Below are 17,504 nucleotides of genomic sequence, written 5' to 3' on the forward strand. Positions count from 1 at the left end.
TTGTAAGACACATGTCACTCAATGATATCCACCATAGGCCTTGAAGATTCAGAACCTTTTATAAGCATTTTACAATTACAATTCAGGCATTTAGCAGATGCTCTTATCCAGAACGACTTACGCACACAATCTTATCCAGAACTACTTACGCAAGGTAAATAATCACATACTGTACATAGAATGCAAAGAGAACAGTGTAGTGCCTCAATAACTATAATCCTACTACTATAATTGAAATGACCTCCAAAGGTTCATCTGGGGTAAAAGTACGTATGATGGCTCCACTTGCCCCGAAACTTGCCACAGACTGTTGATCAGTGCTCTGGCTAATATCTAGGCTTCTTTCCCCGCCTTCAATGTACTTACATATTCTACAATTAATATAAAACTAAATTTTAACATTTTAGCCACAACAGCTTTTCTTCTTTTTGTCCGCAGCAGCTTTGTTTTGGCTGCAGCACCTTTGTTCTTGGTCGCTAGGACCCCACCCTACTGCGCATCTCCATATATGGCCATATCAGTTGGATCACCGCGGTGCAATGTAGCTGTGATCTAGCTGATCGGGCCTAGATGTGAGGGCCGCGAAGCGGCTACTAGGTGTAGCCGACGCTAGGTTCAGGTAAACCATGAACCTAGCATCTGTCTAAACAATTTGCTATATAAATAACAATCTGTAGGCCTACATTGAAAACCCTGACCCCTGAAGGGTTACTGCATTGTCTATTTCTCGCTTCAAATGTTTTCAAAAACATTCTTGAGAGCAATGTTTAGCTGTAAATGACATTATGCATTTGTTTACATGGCTGCCATGTAGAATACAGCATAAAATCAAGCAGCGCAGCCTGTGCTCTGAGCCTTTGATTAGACAGAGGTCTGTTATTGAGCTCAGCGTCATTATCCAGAAATAACACACCGCTGAATTCAGTGATTGGCCAATCAGAAACAAGCATTCAACCAAGCCACGTAATAATGTAGGATAGGATGTCAGGTAAACAATGAACCTAGCTTCTGTCTATATAACATGCTATCTAAATTACATTCTTAGCTTTTGTGGTAAAGAAAAACAAACCTAATGTAGCCGGCTGGAGTTTGAGGCTTTGGGGCCACCGTAGAGACGGTGGCACGCTCCAGTCCCGCATACGTTAGCCGGCTAGAGTGAGCCTTAGGGGCCACCATAGGGACGGCTGTGCGCGCTACTTCCGTGTTTACCAATTCAATGTTTAGTATTTAAATGCTCAGCCGGCAGCCAAACGTTAAGCTGCTCGGTGGTTTCGGCTGCGGGTTTTTGCTCCTTATATTGTTCCTTATTTGTCCTTGCCTGAGTAGCACGTTGCAATGTCTGTTTTTAATGGGTTGTATTGATTGTGTGTTTTATGTTTTAAAGCTGCATTTTAATCTTTGTTTGTGTTACCACCCAGGTTGAGGTGTTCGGGTCCGGACAAAACATCAGACCCGGGTCGCAAAAACCCGCAGCCGAAACCACAGAGCAGCTTAACGTTTGGCTGCCGGCTGAGCATTTAAATACTAAACATTGAATTGGTAAACACGGAAGTAGCGCACACAGCCGTCCCTATGGTGGCCCCTAAGACTCACTCTAGCCGGCTAACGTATGCGGGACTGGAGCGTGCCACCGTCTCTACGGTGGCCCCTAAGCCTCAAACTCCAGCCGGCTACACTAAGAAGCAAAAAACCTGAGAACGAGTCACCAAGATTATGTCTGCATTACTAGCGAAGTTGTGCAGGGAGAGTGAAGTACTAAGGGGTTCAGTCTTCAGATTATAGCAGCAAATTGGGAGTGAGTCTGCAGTTCTGACTGAAATGGGGAGTTTATTCCACAGTTTGGTGTGTTGAAATGTCTTGAGCAAGACACTGAACCCCCTAACTGCTCCCAATGAGCTGGTTAGTGCCTTGCATCGCCATCGTCACTAGCCCCATTTAGAATCTCTCCCTCCGCTATGTAGCTCCGAGATGAGGTCCTACGTGGGTCGGTGCTGTTTGAGCAGGACATTTTCGAATATTTTCCACTTTACATGATTCTTACCCCTTTCTGCACATCGTATCCAAAAAGTAAAGGTTGACTGCAATGCTCTCAGATGTTTTAACTTTTAGCGCACAATAAAATCTATCCAACGGGTTGAAAAAAGCGTTTAAATCGCTTATTTACTCAGCCGGTTCCATAATATTTCTACTCTTATTCGTTGTGTTTATACCACCCGGAAGTATCTTCCCTTTTGGCAGCGGTGCTGCCACCCCTGGTCGGATAATGAATAATATCTGGTTTCATCAGGTGGAAGATGCAATTCAACATTTGACCAGGGGATCAGTAATGTCGCCTCAGCGGGCGCAACTTCCGGAATGTCTTAAAAACATGGAACCGGCTGAGTAGATAAGCGATTTAACCGCTTTTTTCAATCCGTTGGATAGATTTTATTGTGCGCTAAAAGTTAAAACATCTGAGAGCATTGCAGAAAACCTTTACTTTTTGGATACGATGTGCAGAAAGGGGTAAGAATCATGTAAAGTGGAAAATATTCGAAAATGTCCTGCTCAAACGGCACCGACAAACGTGGAACCTCATCTCGGAGCTATACAGCGGAGGGAGAGCTTCCGATTGGAATACATCGTCACTAACTATACAGTATAACCAAGCCCCCATGCGTTCTCTCATTGGATAAATGACTCTGACTCATACTGGCACTTTTAGTCATGGAGTACTGGGATGTACAATAGTATATAGACTGTGTATTTACTACGTGCTGGCTGACACTGTACATCATTATCCACTGTTGATAGTCTGCACATATCAATTCATGAACAATATGCATATCTCAAGGTTCAAGGTTGTACTTTATTGTTACATCTTGTGTACAGGTTCATAAGAGTAAAACGTATTTTGGTTTGGCTTCATTCAGATAATGCAGCAGCAGGTAATAACAACAAGAGAGTAATGATAGAAAAAGTAAAAAGTTCTAAAGAAAAGAGAGCACCACCAGCATTTTTGGATGGCAAGCGCAAGCGGCCATCCATATGAACAGATATCAGGCATCTGACCAAAAGGGGGAGTTATCCTCCGAAGCTATTTAAAGAGAGGCGGGGCGTCGGTGAAAAAGGGGCGGGGTTGGGTAAGTCTGGTTGGTCTGTTGGAAAAAGGGGGCGGGTTTGCTAAAAAAGGGTCTAACTCTATGGGCACGTTCGAAAATACAGCACTGAGCGCACTGGCCAATACAAACTAATAGGCGAGTGTGCTCCGGTGCGTAATTTCCGAACGCACCCTATGTCTGAAACGCGTCATCATTAAATGTCCGTCCACCGATTGGTTGCTTCAACTTGGATTCATGCAGGGAGACGCCCCCTCTTTGCTCCGAAATTTTTTGAACAGCCGCCATAGAGACACACGGGGACTACAAATTTCACGCCCACTTTTGAGACAGCGCCGCTACTCGAGGTCCGTTAGAACGATGAACAGCAGCTGCCAATGCATTCCCTATGAGAGGATATGAAAGTTAGCCTACTTTTAACATTATCCTGCATTAACTGAAGACGATATTGATTTAAATAAAAATATGTTTCCAAATGTATGGAGTGTCTTTGTCAACATATCTTCTTGTTTTCTTAATACTTGATGTGTTTCACATTTAATTTGCCACTTTAACGAGTTACCCATAATGCTAACACAGCAGAGGGTAGACAGCAGACGGGCATTTCAGTGACATCACTGTCTTTACGAGTGCCGAGCGCCGACCAGTGGCGTACCCACTGTAGAGGCAGGAGAGGCGGTCGCCTGCCCAACTAAGATCTCGCCTCCCCTAAACAAAAAAAAACCCCGAAAATGTGTCATTGCGTGCTTAATGTCCTCAAAGTCACGCATCCAACAAGCTTTGAACTGAGCAGATTGGACCTTCTGTTCCAGAGATAATGACCAAAACCTATTGAAAACGGCCACTTTCGCCAGTTTTCTGGGTATTGAAAACCTCAAGGGATGCGTCCGTGACGTATATACCATGCGATCACTTAAACTCTAGATCTCCGATGCTAGCGATTTTGACATACTGATGGAGTATATTATAGTATATTGTGGGTAGTATATCGAGATGAAAGATATGGGACATTAAAAAGGACAAATTAAACAAATGGCACAGATTATTAGAACACAAAAAAAATCGCTACAGCCTCAGTAGTTAACCAGTGAAATGACGGTATTTTACAATGCCTCTCATAGAGATTGCATTGAGAGCTGCAGTTCATCGTTCTAACGGACCCCGAGTGTCAAAAGTGGGCGTGGATTTGTAGGCCTTCCGCTTCCGGCCGTGTGTCTCTATTGTCACAGGGACTGTGGAGAAGTTGACGGACTATGGAGGCATGTTTTATTAAATTATAGAATGCACCAAAACTTGTCGACTTGAATCTATTTAAGCCACAAAATAAAGTCCCGATTTTATTTTTGATATGTTTTGGACATATTTAGCATAGTTTCAGGTGATTTTCTGTGATCCTGTGTTCATTTAAGAGCATTGAAATGTCACCTTAAAATTAATTTATCAATTACAGAATGTACCTAAAACATTTAAGTGTCCAATAAATATAAAGGTAATTTAGATAAAGGTCCGACTTTATTTTTGATATTTTTTGGGGGTTTATTTAGCATAGTTTTAGATGATATTCTGTGCACATTTTCTTCGTTTAAGCACCACTGAGCTCCACTCTCTCTCTCTCAGAGTACTTGAGTAAATGTACTTATTGACTTCACACCAGTCTGTGTTGCGGAGACCCGCTGTGATGGCTTTGCAAGCTCTCTCTCTCGCTCGCTCGCTCGCTCGCTCGCTCGCTCGCTCTTTCTTTCTCTCTCTCTCTTAACAGCGTGTGTGTGTTTCTGGGACTAGTAGTAGGAATACCACGATAACGCAATGGTGATTATGAACCACGTACCCAAACCCGTTAAAGGCTGCTTTTCCCAAGCTGAAATCTGCACTTAAACTGCAAGGCTGCAACCAGGAAAGTTACATGACTCACTCGCCCAGGTGGTGTCAATAATAGGCTACTAATCACCGTAATCGTAACAAAATTCAGAATCACAGCGCTGCCTGTTTCGGATTCCGCACGTTAAAGTATATTAATTCATTTGTTCGTCTATTTATTAACTGCGTCTGCCACTGCAGTCCCTGCGGTACATGAAAAGTCCTGTTACAGTCAAGGATCACCTTCAACCTGGTGTTTGCACTTTCTCCATTTACGGTCCGTACATCTCTATAAACGTTCAGATTTCAAATATAAAGTGCTTACCCCATGGCCACGGATGTTACAATTATGCACGGGACTCTCAAAAGTAACCGTATATTCTGTATTGTTCAATGAAAAGCATTTTAATCCGATCAGTGGCCATTTTTTCATAATGTATTGGAGTGCAATACACCTACCAACCGATAGGGTCACTCAGTTGAAAGCACATGGAGAAAATGGCCACCGATCAGATTAAAATGCTTTTTATTGAACAATACGGATGATACAGGTACTTTTGAGAGCCCGTATATACATGTACTCCGTTGCCATGGGATAAGCACTTTATATTTGAAATGTGAACGTTTATGTAGATGTACGGGTCATAAATGGAGAAAGTGCAAACACCAGGTTGAAGTTCATCCATGACGGTCGTGACAGTCGACCGTCGTGTATCCATGGCTATTACTCCCTCTAACATTTCCCATGTTTTTAGTTTATTGAAATAATGTCATGCATATTTGTCCAGTGCATAGCCTACTGCAGACCTTGTTGACTAGATTTAGAAGAGATTTTTAAGCTCTTGCTCCTGAAATTTTTAAGCTCTTGCTCCTGAAATGATCGATTATTTTTAAGGGGAAACGCCATCATTTAACATGCAAGTCAATGGGTGAGAAGCAGAGATTGCCAGGCGCAAATGGTAGCGTAGGTAATTAATGTATTTGTGCAAGATGACCCTGCTTCTGTATATAAAATGTGTATATTACTCGTTCATCATGGTTCATGTTCAAATAGCTCAATCCAAAATATAATGCTGTAGGCCTAAGTGTTAGGCTGTATTTACGCACCTGCTTAATTGTAATTAATGCTTAAACATAATTATGACCGGTATTTTTTATCAGATGTCTGATAAATTTGATTCATTCCGGACATTGGGACCAGCAGGTTACAATCCTAAGTAAGTAACTAGTAACGTAACTGAGTTACTTTTAAACAGTGTTGGAAAGTAACTAAAGTAATATGTAACTTAAAGTAATATTATTACTTTTTTCCAGTAACTAGTAAAGTAACTAATTACTTTTGGCAGGGAGTAATAAGTAAAGTAACTATATTACTTTTTAAACAAGTAATGTGTAATAAGTAATATATTACTATGTTTTATTAACTTTTCCAACACAGTGTTGGAAAGTAATGTTTTAGTAACTTTTCCAACACAGTGTTGGAAAGTAACTATAAAGTAATATGTAACTTAAAGTAATATTACTTTTTCCCAGTAACTAGTAAAGTAACTAATTACTTTTGGCAGGGAGTAATAAGTAAAGTAACTATATTACTTTTTAAACAAGTAATATGTAATAAGTAATATATTACTATGTTTTAGTAACTTTTCCAACACTGCTTTTAAATGAAGTAACTAGTAATGGTAACTAGTTACAACGGTGTCTAACCGAGTTATACTTCTCCAGTACAACGGTGTCTAACCGAGAGTTATACTTCTACAGTACAACGGTGTCTAACCGAGAGTTATACTTCTCCAGTACAACGGTGTCTAACCGAGAGTTATACTTCTCCAGTACAACGGTGTCTAACCGAGAGTCCATGCAGATCACAGTTGACAAATATTATATATTATCGGAGCTATTATTAATGTTATCGGTTTTATCGGGATGACGTAATATTCCTGATATCGAACCGATAATTATCGGGCCGATACTTATCGTGCACTAATAATTTTATCGCGAATAATTTTTATATTTTTCTCTGTTGTTGGTGACAACTCTAGTGCGTCCCATGGACGCCACGACGGTGTCATGAATGCGTCCTTTCACAATATTGTGTGTCAGCGACGCACGACGCAGGCCTATGAGCATCTCTGCTCAGTGCGGCTGCAGAGTTCATGTGCAACATCTTGCATGCGTGGCTTTGGCTTTACAGTTTTCCTTTGCCGTGTCTGTAGGTCACCCCCAGGAACCCCCAAGGGTCTCCAGGGACCCCTAAGGGGGGGGGGGGGGTTCCGCAGACCTCCTTTTTTTTTTTCTTTTTTTTTTTTTTTCCATCCCATGATTTTGTACCCCCAAACGCTATTTTCTTTTTTTGGGGGGGGGGGCCTGTGCCATCCACCATGACATCTATGTCATTCTTTCTTGTTTCTTCAGTGGCTGCCACCAAACTTTGTGTAAACAACTTCACAGTATATTCTATATACAGCAGATTTAGGTACAGTAGGTGCAGTTCAGGCATAATAGTGCAAGAAAAGGACGGATGGTTGAGGGGGGGGGGGGGGGGGGGGCAGTTTAGCATTTTCCTTTTCCCTGGTTCGTTCTGGTTCTTGTCAGATTGCTCATGTAACTGATTGTACGTAGCCTGACACTCAGCCTGAATTTTCATTTCGTTTCACTCCATTATTCAGTCTGAAAGCCCTCTCAATGCAGCCGATTTCTGAGATGGGGGCGTGGCCAAAGTGGGACTCTTTGGCTATTGGTTCATACTGGATTAAACCGATCCCGATTCGTCGTACAGATTTTCAACCGAGAAACACCCACCTTCGACAGCGTCACCAGACCCTGAATGCGAGGCAAACGATTCAGGGGGTGGAGCCAGGCTAGATTGTACGTGGACAGAAGCTCGATTTATTATCTATTGTTCCACTCTTAACGGTATCTGTCCGTGTTTAATGCCTGTGGCTGCTATATATGACATCTGAGTCTTCCCACAGTGATCAATAAAGGTGTGTCTACATTTTCTATTCTGTGTTGATCCAGCCCTTCCTAGAACCATTTCACAACGATCCCATCACCAAGTCTATGAACAATATCAGTTCAGTCATTTTCAATGGAGGAGAAACATGTGTACACAGTGTACACATTAAAATAGTACACAGTGTACACATTAAAATAGGTTGAAATCTAATCTCCTTTTATTAAATTAAATTCCCATTTTTATGTAAAGTCATAGCATGAACTCATAGTTGGCATGCTGGCAAGTTCTACAATTACACTTTCTTTTGTGCAGGAGAGGCATCAGACTATTTAAAGTCAGACAAGTCTCACATTAGAGCAGACAATAATTCAATGGTTATCATTGAAAGGCTATTGTGTTTCTGTGCGATATGTATATTATATCATATTCATAGGATCAATTTTCTTGTTAAATTCCCTTTTTTCTGCTCCAAATGTAGCCATTCTGCCAAGTCCCACTTCAGAAAGCAACGAGCGACGCTACAGCGCAAGTACGAGATTTCCCTGAATAGCATTCTGGTTGTTTGCAAAGCAATTTAAGACACACAACATCATGGATTAAAGGTCTCAGTGGCCATGACTTATTTCAGTCATTTTCATAAGATTAAAGAGCATTAGAACGGGTCAAACTAGAATACATGGTCAGAATAATCTTTCATAAAGCCCTCATGGTCTTGGATATTTCATAAAAGCAAAGGTTAAAGTCTCAATCGGCAATTTCTTCATGTAAAACAGAAAGAACATAGGTTTAGAACGATAATACCTAAACATCGTAATTTGACATATTGTGCTAATTGTTTAGGAAACACTGCTGTTTCACATATTGGGATGGCCTAATGCATTATTTGTTCTACTTTCATTCAGATTTGTCTACCATTACCCGTCCACCTGTTACCCGTCCACCTCCCACTAAACCATTAAAGGGTGCTTCAGAGGGAGAGGCCTGTGCCCATAAAGGGAAACTTGCAGGTACAGAGCAAAGTCTACTGTAGGACAAGTAATAATTAGCATAAGATTGAGATGTGTGTAAGATTTACAGCAGGCTATGACTATGAAACAGTTAAACAAAAAACACATTTAACGACAATAGTATTCCTTTAAACAAGCTAAATTATATTCATATTCTTCTATATTTCTTCTTATTCAATACCAGTAAAAGCAGAGGCTGATGCTCCTGAAGTCGAGATGGAGCCAGAGCCCAGTGATAGCACAGAGGAGGAAATGGAAGGTATGTACAGTGGGACCAATCTACAGTAGTACAGGTTTGGGTATATGTTTGGGTCGCGGACCAATTTTTTGTAAATATCCCCTTTTTTTGTTTCCTTCATAAAGATATATTTTTTTAAGTTTAAACAAAATAAATCACAACTTTTCATTAATTAAAGACAATTCCAACATTTTCCAAAAGTATTTCATGAATTAAAAAAAAAAAAAAAAGTGAAAATAGGAGGTCCACAAGCTTGCAACGTGGCGCGAAGCGACGTGTTGCAATCTTGTAGATCTGCTATTTTCACTAGTTTGGGTCCCGGGCAAACTAATTTCTCTTTTGGTTCTAGGCTAAAAAGTTTTTTTTTTTTTTAGTTATTGTTGATTGAGTTGTACGTTCAATTTGCAGCAGGCAATGAGTATGAAACAGTTGAACAAAAACATATTTGAACATTGTTCCTCAACCACCTTGTTTTACAAGGTGGTTGAGGAACCACTTGTTGTACAAGGTGGTTGAGGCAGACAACTTCGAGCGGCGCCAACATCTGTTCAAGTGATCAGTCACACGCACACTCCATTTGTTTTGGGGCGGGTTTTTTAAACCTCCCATACTGCTCATTCTTTTTGCTGCTGCTCAGCCATCTTGCTGCTAAGCTGCTTCTGCGCTCCCTCCACCACCCCTGTGGGCTCTGTTTCTATGTCATTCCATTAGGTTTTGCTATTTCATTTCCATTAACATATATTTGCCATAATATAATAATAATGAAAATATAATGATAATGTATTTATTATATTTTCATTCTTACATATAAGCCCAAATATAGTTATAGATATTTATAGAATTGTCTGACTGAAATAGGGAAAATAGCCAATATACAAGCTCACAGCGTATCACAATGTGACGTACATTGCTGCTTTTTCCACTCTTAATAATCAAGTTGTTGATATTTTTTTTTAATTACATTTACACCAAATAATAGGTAAATACAATTCATTGTTCAAGTTCTTTCATAATTAGTTATTGTTGATGTCATGATTACAGTACATGGAGAGGCTGATTATCCTGAGGGAGAGGAGGAGGCAGAGGAGGAGGCAGAGGAAATGAAAGGTACAAGTGGAACCAAGCTACAGTATAGGACAAGTTACTGGTATAAGATTGATCGTCTCTATGTGAGATAAACAGTAGCCTACACGCTATGACTATGAAATTGCTGAACGAAAACATAGACAATAGTGTTCTGTAAACAAATGATGTTCATATTCTTTTATAGGTATTGATCAAATTAGTTATTGGTAATAATGTAATGATTACGCTGGTTCATCTTGTTCACTATACCAGCAGATGCTGAGGATCCTGAGGAGAGAATGATAGATTCAGGGTCCAGTATAAGGGAAACAGCAAGTGAGGAGAGAGACAAAACAAACTCCCAAATCCCAAACTCTTTTTAAAGACATTTTGTCGGTGCATTTTAAGCCTTTTGACAGTGATTGTAGATAGAGAAAGAGAGTAGGGTAATCATAACATTCAGCAAATGGTCCGGCCAGCTGATAATCAAACTGGGGACAGCCCAATGAGCCCATATAGTTTGTAACCTGACCACTTGGCTATCAGGTCACTCCCGTTCCCAAAGTCTTCTACAGCATGGATTGGACAATATGTGGAAGTGAGTGTTGCAGTGGTTATTACGTTTATATGGGATTTAATGCACCAACATTTATTACAGTGTGTGGGAAGGATGTATTCCCACACACTGCCTGGATGTATAGTATGCACTTCCGGACTGAATTATTGTCTCAATCCGGCCCTGATCTGATGTACAGTATTTGTTCTAATTTCATTCAGGTTTCCATTTCAATCCTGATAAAGCTGCTTTTCGTCAATTGCCCAACTTTACCACTGACCATTCACCACTGACCATTACCACTGATTCTTCTGGACCAAATGCCCGTAAGTACAACTTTCTGAGATGACCATTTAGTGTATTATAAAAGTAATATAAATGTGTTATAAAAGAACAGAATCACTGCATATCTTCTTTCTTTCTACCTTTCTTTCTTTCTTTCTTTCTATTGCATATATCCTGTCTTGATGGCTCATTTAGGGTGTTGGACAGAGTGGTTCGACAGAGATAACCCATGGTGGGGAAATGGAGACTCAGAGACTCTTGCACAGCTTCGCATTGAGAACCCGGGGAAGATTTGTGATAACCCTTTTGCGATTGAGGTCACAACTACAGGTGGAGTCAGCGCAGCTGCCACAGGGGAAGTTTTTGCAGCGTAAGTATTGTCTTAAAAGAAGTACTGGTTCAGATGGATTATTTATGTTTTGTGTCATTTTGACTCAACTTAACACAACCCTGATCATATAAATAACTGAATGGTAAAGAAAAGTATATCCAAGATGGTCCACAAACCTACAAAGTCCATCTAGTACTGTTGCTTTTTTAAGTGGGTGGTGGGTTTATGTGTAAGGAACCATGTCACCCATACACAATTATATTTATTCAGCCTTTAAATAATTGTATGTGGTTGTCAAAACCGTTTGGCAGTCATTTGATTATCCTGTGTGTCACTTTTCACCTACCTGGGCCTAGACAACTTAAAACAAGTAAGAAAGCATTTATAAATACTATTTTATTCATTCTATTTTTTAACATTATCAATGCAACATGCCAGTTACATTCCATTCAGTTCTTCCTTTACTTGATTTCTAACCTCATTACACGTTGGAAGTGGATGTTTTGCCATTGCCAGCTATAGCAGGGTATCAACTTACAGCTACGCCAACACCAGGAACTTACTGAGAAGAAAGCTAGCTAACATTACTTACATTTCTTCAAATTGTGTCCATAAATATAACCCATCATAAGCAAATGAACAAAAACACATTTGATGGTAACAGTGTTCCTCAACCACCTAAGCCCTATATACTTTGTTGTACTGCTTCTTTGTGCTTATCTTTATAATGTTTTTTTGCGCTCCCTACACCACCCTAGCATCCACCTGTATCCACCATAAATATAGCCCATCAATACAGATGTAGCTCCAATGTGCTCAGTACTATATATGGCCAAAATCAAGACGGCCACTTTACCTCCTGAGCCACTGCCGCCCCATTCAGAATTGAAACTGTGCATCAGAAAAAACATACACCTCCTTCTCTTTTTCAGGATGGACACAACCACTGGATTCATATGTAAGAACGAAGACCAACGAGACTGTCGATGCCTTGATTACCGTGTTCGTTTTGTCTGCCACCCACCATTCTGTGGAGGTAACAATGACACCATTATTTCTTTTATGTTGTTGATTTACAGTGGCTCCACTTTCCCATATCAACTTCTAGTGCGCTGAAGTTCCATTGCTCGAACTGATTACATTGTATAGTCATTTGTTTTGTCTTTGATTGCTTCCTGGGCAGTGTGCATCAAGTGGACCAGATGGTTTGACAGGGACGATCCCGGTCCCAGTGGATCAGGGGACTGGGAGACAGTGAGTGAGCTGAGGCGACGCTATCCAAAAGAATTCTGCGACTGCATAGTCTACATAGAGGCTGTTACTGTTGACACAAACACCCCAGCAATGTCTACAGGAGACATTTTCTACGCGTAAGTTGACTGGACTTCAGCAGAATAGGGAAATACAATAATTTGCATGCTTTTCCCATGAACAAGGGCACTTCAATAATTATTTCTCAACCACTTAAGCCCTATATACTTGGTTGCACAACGAATAGAGACAATAGCCGATCTACAAGCTCACAACGTGTCACATCGCAGCGTGTTCTGAGCTTGTAGATCAGCCACTTTTGAAAGTTTTGAAAACATGAAATTATTTTTCAGAACAAAATAAAACAAATTCTTGCCTATAACATGCCTAAAATAAGTGGTTAAAATGAACAATTCTGTGTGATGCCATAACAGAAGCGAGACTTTAATGTGAACCAATTTTTTTTAATCACTTACAAAAGACCCACGCATACATGATAACATACACACGTAGTATAGGGTACCAGTAGGTACACACTGCAGACAGTCACAAATCCAGTAAACCAAATTGATGTTTACCTGCCTATAGTAGGTTTAAAGAGAGTAATTCTACTGTAGTATGATACAGTATGTAGGCAGCAGGCCCATATTTGAACATGTGGGATTGTCAAAGCTGTATCATTTTCTTTCAGACTTTACTAAAAAACACAACACTTTACTGTCATCGTCTTCCACAGCAAATATGATTATGGTCATTTAACCTTCCCTATCCTTAGCCTCACACACCGCCTACGGTCATGGCAGGATACACAATCTCTCCTTTTCATTTGCCATGTTGATGAAGATGATCATTAGAACATCAAAGTGGGATGTGAGAGGGAAATAGAGGCAGGAACAGATGGCCCAGTTGGTGTATAAGTTACCCATTACAAAGGTAAAAAAGATAGACAGGCCTTGGCGTTGTCTGAAGCAAACCTGGGAACAAAGCAGCACCATAGAACACAGAAATATGTTTGTAGAGTAAATATGTACATCCCTAGGTGCAAGTTGCAAAGTGTTTAGCACACCTTGCAGTTTCTCAGGCTACTGCTCGGAAAAGCCAGGGGAATTTGTACTTAAGTGTGGGGACTTTGGAATATGGTGGCATCTAGAATATGGTGGAATATGGTGGCATCTAGAATAGGCTCTGTGCATGACTTTAGTCACAGGTTTGCAGATGGTGGCATTCTCGTTTACTGTTCTGGCTCATTTTCCCATAGCTCCTGTATATCTGATTGGCTGATTTGATATCCTAATTTGATTGATTGCTGCCAAGCCACTCAAACGCAGCTATAGGAAAATGAACCAGAATGGGTATGCCACCTTCTGGAAACCCAGGACTACAGTTATGCACAGAGCCTATTAGATTCACTACCAGATTGAGCTAGGATGTCACCCCAAAACATCAATGAATGCTGGTCTGACATATATACTAGAGTCATACAGTATATGTTGTTTTCCTTTTCTTTTCTATTTTAAATCTCTGCCCAAAAGTTACTATATGTCATTTTGAAAATCGAGCCATCATAGTATGATAAAAGCTTGACAAATATTTCAGATTTGAATACCATTCTGAATTACTAATTGGGATACATAATTCATTTTTCAGCTACAATCCAACCTATGGATTCGCCTGCCGCAATAAGGATCAGAGATGCAGAGACGGAAGATGCCGTGATTATAAAGTGAGGTTTGGATGCCCATGCCACTGTGCCGCCAGAGCTCACGCCTGGCGTGAAAGGGACGCAAGGAGGTCCCTTTAACCCTCGTAGGGTCCTCGGGTCCTTTTGACCCGGTTTAACATTTTCAACATGAATTAAACGTATGTAAAAAAAAATTGTTCTCTATGAAACTTCTTCTATTTGCCTTATTTACTGTACTAAACATGTGATATGAAAATGAAAATTTTCATTTTCATGAAAATGAAAATTTTCACACAGGGCCTTCGGGTCAAAGTGACCCGAAGGCCCTGGGTGTGACTAAAACACGAAGACCCTACGAGGGTTAAATACAGCTTTGCATTATAGGTCTTTGCTTGTTTTCTGCCTGTTTCACTGCTGCTTAGCTGCCTCCTCCACCCCATTCTCCACCTTTTGATCAGAGTCTGGCATAGGCTCAAATACTTGTGATATTATATGTGCTAATTCACACTAATATGTCAATGTATTGCTTATTGTTTGATATTGTATCCCTATGTGGGTTTTGCTTAACATTCCCTGATTTTGCTTAGCATGCTGCTTGGACAAAATTCAGGGAATATCTCCAAGAGCGGAGCCTTTAACGCCAAGCTTCATTTGTTCCAATAAATGGTTAAATCTACTAAGTGCTACCGAATTTTGTCTTGTTTTCAGTTTCATTTATTTCTATTACCAATGTCAATTACTATGGCAACAAATGTTTTCAAAGAACAATTGTGGCTCATCACTTGGTAATATTATAACCCCAGGTGTATGAACTTATGTGTGGAACCCAAGCCCCCAGAACCCAGTGTTTGCATTGAAGCACATTGGACATGCTGGCCATTCATAGGTACTGCAGCTTAAAACGGCTGGGACCAGTGTACATGAACGAGCTAAAACGGTTTCGACCAATGGGCTCGACTCACGAGCTTGCACACAGGGCTGCGCACCTCTGTGACGCAAAACGCGTCACCTCTGTGACTCAGAACGTGTCACAGTGGCCCCAAATAGGCTACGCCCATCACATTTTCCAACCCGGAAGAAGGGGTGAATTCGCCTCATGCGCTCGGTGAGCAACTCAATGCAAGTGGATGGGAGGGGATTTCGGGTGCCCTCTCTATTATTTCTAACTCTATGGTGGAACCAGCAATAATTACCTCTATGGGAGGTCCTACCATTTACATACAGTACGCTCCATGGAAAACATTTATATGGAATAAAGCAATAACGCCTCCTGCAATAACGCCTCCTGAGTCAAGAGTGCCTCAGCAGAACAGCATTAGAACTTAGAAGCAGTACTTATTTTGAAAAAAAGATCTAAACTTTCGGCCCAAAATTAGCTCCTTCTATACCTGAAGCAATAAAAATGCTAAAATAGCCAAGTTTCATTACCTGATGAAAGCTCTTTAAAACCACTGGAATGTCTTCTGCTGGGAATAAAGGGAGTAGCCTACATGGGAAGCAAGCTGCTGTGTTAACTTTGCAGTGCTGTATAAACAAATCACAGCTTTTACATGGCAGCAAGCATGCTATGTTAGCTTTAAGCTACAAACAATTCGAGCTTTCCACGTGCTATGTTACTTTTAAGCTATAAACAATTCAAGCTTTCCACATGCTATGTTAGCTTTAAGCTACAACAATTGAAGCTTTCCATATGGGAAGCAAGCATGCTATGTTAACTGTGCAGTGCTGTATAACAACAAAGCTTCTAAAGACATGGCAGCAAGCATGCTATGTTAGCTTGAAGCTACAACAATTCAAGCTTTCCACATGGTAAAAGAGAGTAGCCTACAACCAAATCAAGCTTCTACTGTCTGGGCAGCAAGCATGCTGTATTAGCTTTGTGCTACAAACAATTCCAAACTTCTACATGGCAGCAAGCATGCTATTAGCTTAAGCTATGAGCACATTAGTTGTAAAATTGACTAACTCGGTTTGTGGGGTAATAATACTCAGGCATCAGGATACCCTTCAAAGTATGACCAGTGGACCAGATGGATATATAAAAAATACTTAAGTATTTATTTAGCGTAACAGTACAAGCAATATGGCATTGATGGAGCATGGACGTGGTAAATCAGTTGGTGATGATAATGATGATGATTTTAAACTATAATAGAAACAAACAAGGGAAACCAATCAAACAAAGTACACAACAATACACTTAGGCAAGGTAACTTAACAAGTGATAAACCATAACAATGATAAGTCTGTACTTACTCAAATAATGCATCGGAAAGAAACTCAGGAAACAAACATAAATTAAAGTATAACAGGAACTCAGCACCAAACACTCCAACCCACTACATTGCTCTCTCTAGCTGCAGTGAAGTGGGTGCCTTTTAAAGGGCCCACTGCAATTAGGTGCTAATTGTAATCACAATCAGGTGTGCAGTGTGATTACCCAGTCTATAGCTCCTCCCACCTGGGACTGAGCAGGAGGGGATTTTCTACATTAGTGTTAGCAGCAATAATAGAAGAAGCATTGGCTGCTGTAACAGTGGTAAAAGTCAGCATCATTAGCAGAATCATCTCATATAGCACCAAAATATCATAGAGCAGCACACAAAGCAGTAGATAAGCAGCAGAAGAAGCTCGCAGCAGCTAGCAAAATGCATTGGTTCAGCAACCAAGAAAGACCTAGAGAATAGAAGACGTATTTAAAGGATCCTCTTTGCTCATGCGTGAGCTGTGATTGGATAATGAGTGTGTGACGTAATGAATGGGGAATAGAAAGCTGATGTTCACATCAGCTGACTGACCGCTGGTTACAGCTTTGGCGTGCACGACTTCCGTGTCCTGCATGAACTAACGCTATGCTTCATTTGTCTGTTCACTACAATTCCAACCAAGTAACTAGATACTGTAGCAGCAATATCTTTTAAGAACTGTTTGACCTATATCACGCTCTTATATTTCCCCTCAAAGATAAGATATGTTGCCCCCAACACAATGCATCCGTTCACAATCATATACTTGCGTGCACAAGGATAAGTACACACACACGCACACACACGCACACTGAAGGGATCAGGGTCATGTAAGGTGTCTGATATCAGGTGTCAGATACCTCATTCATTCTTTTTTTGTATACATACTGCTTTAAAACAAAGTATGTATTGCATCGTTGTATGCCATTT

The sequence above is a fragment of the Gymnoscopelus braueri genome, assembly GCF_963280865.1.
Source record: "Gymnoscopelus braueri genome assembly, chromosome: 16".
NCBI lineage: Eukaryota > Metazoa > Chordata > Actinopteri > Myctophiformes > Myctophidae > Gymnoscopelus > Gymnoscopelus braueri.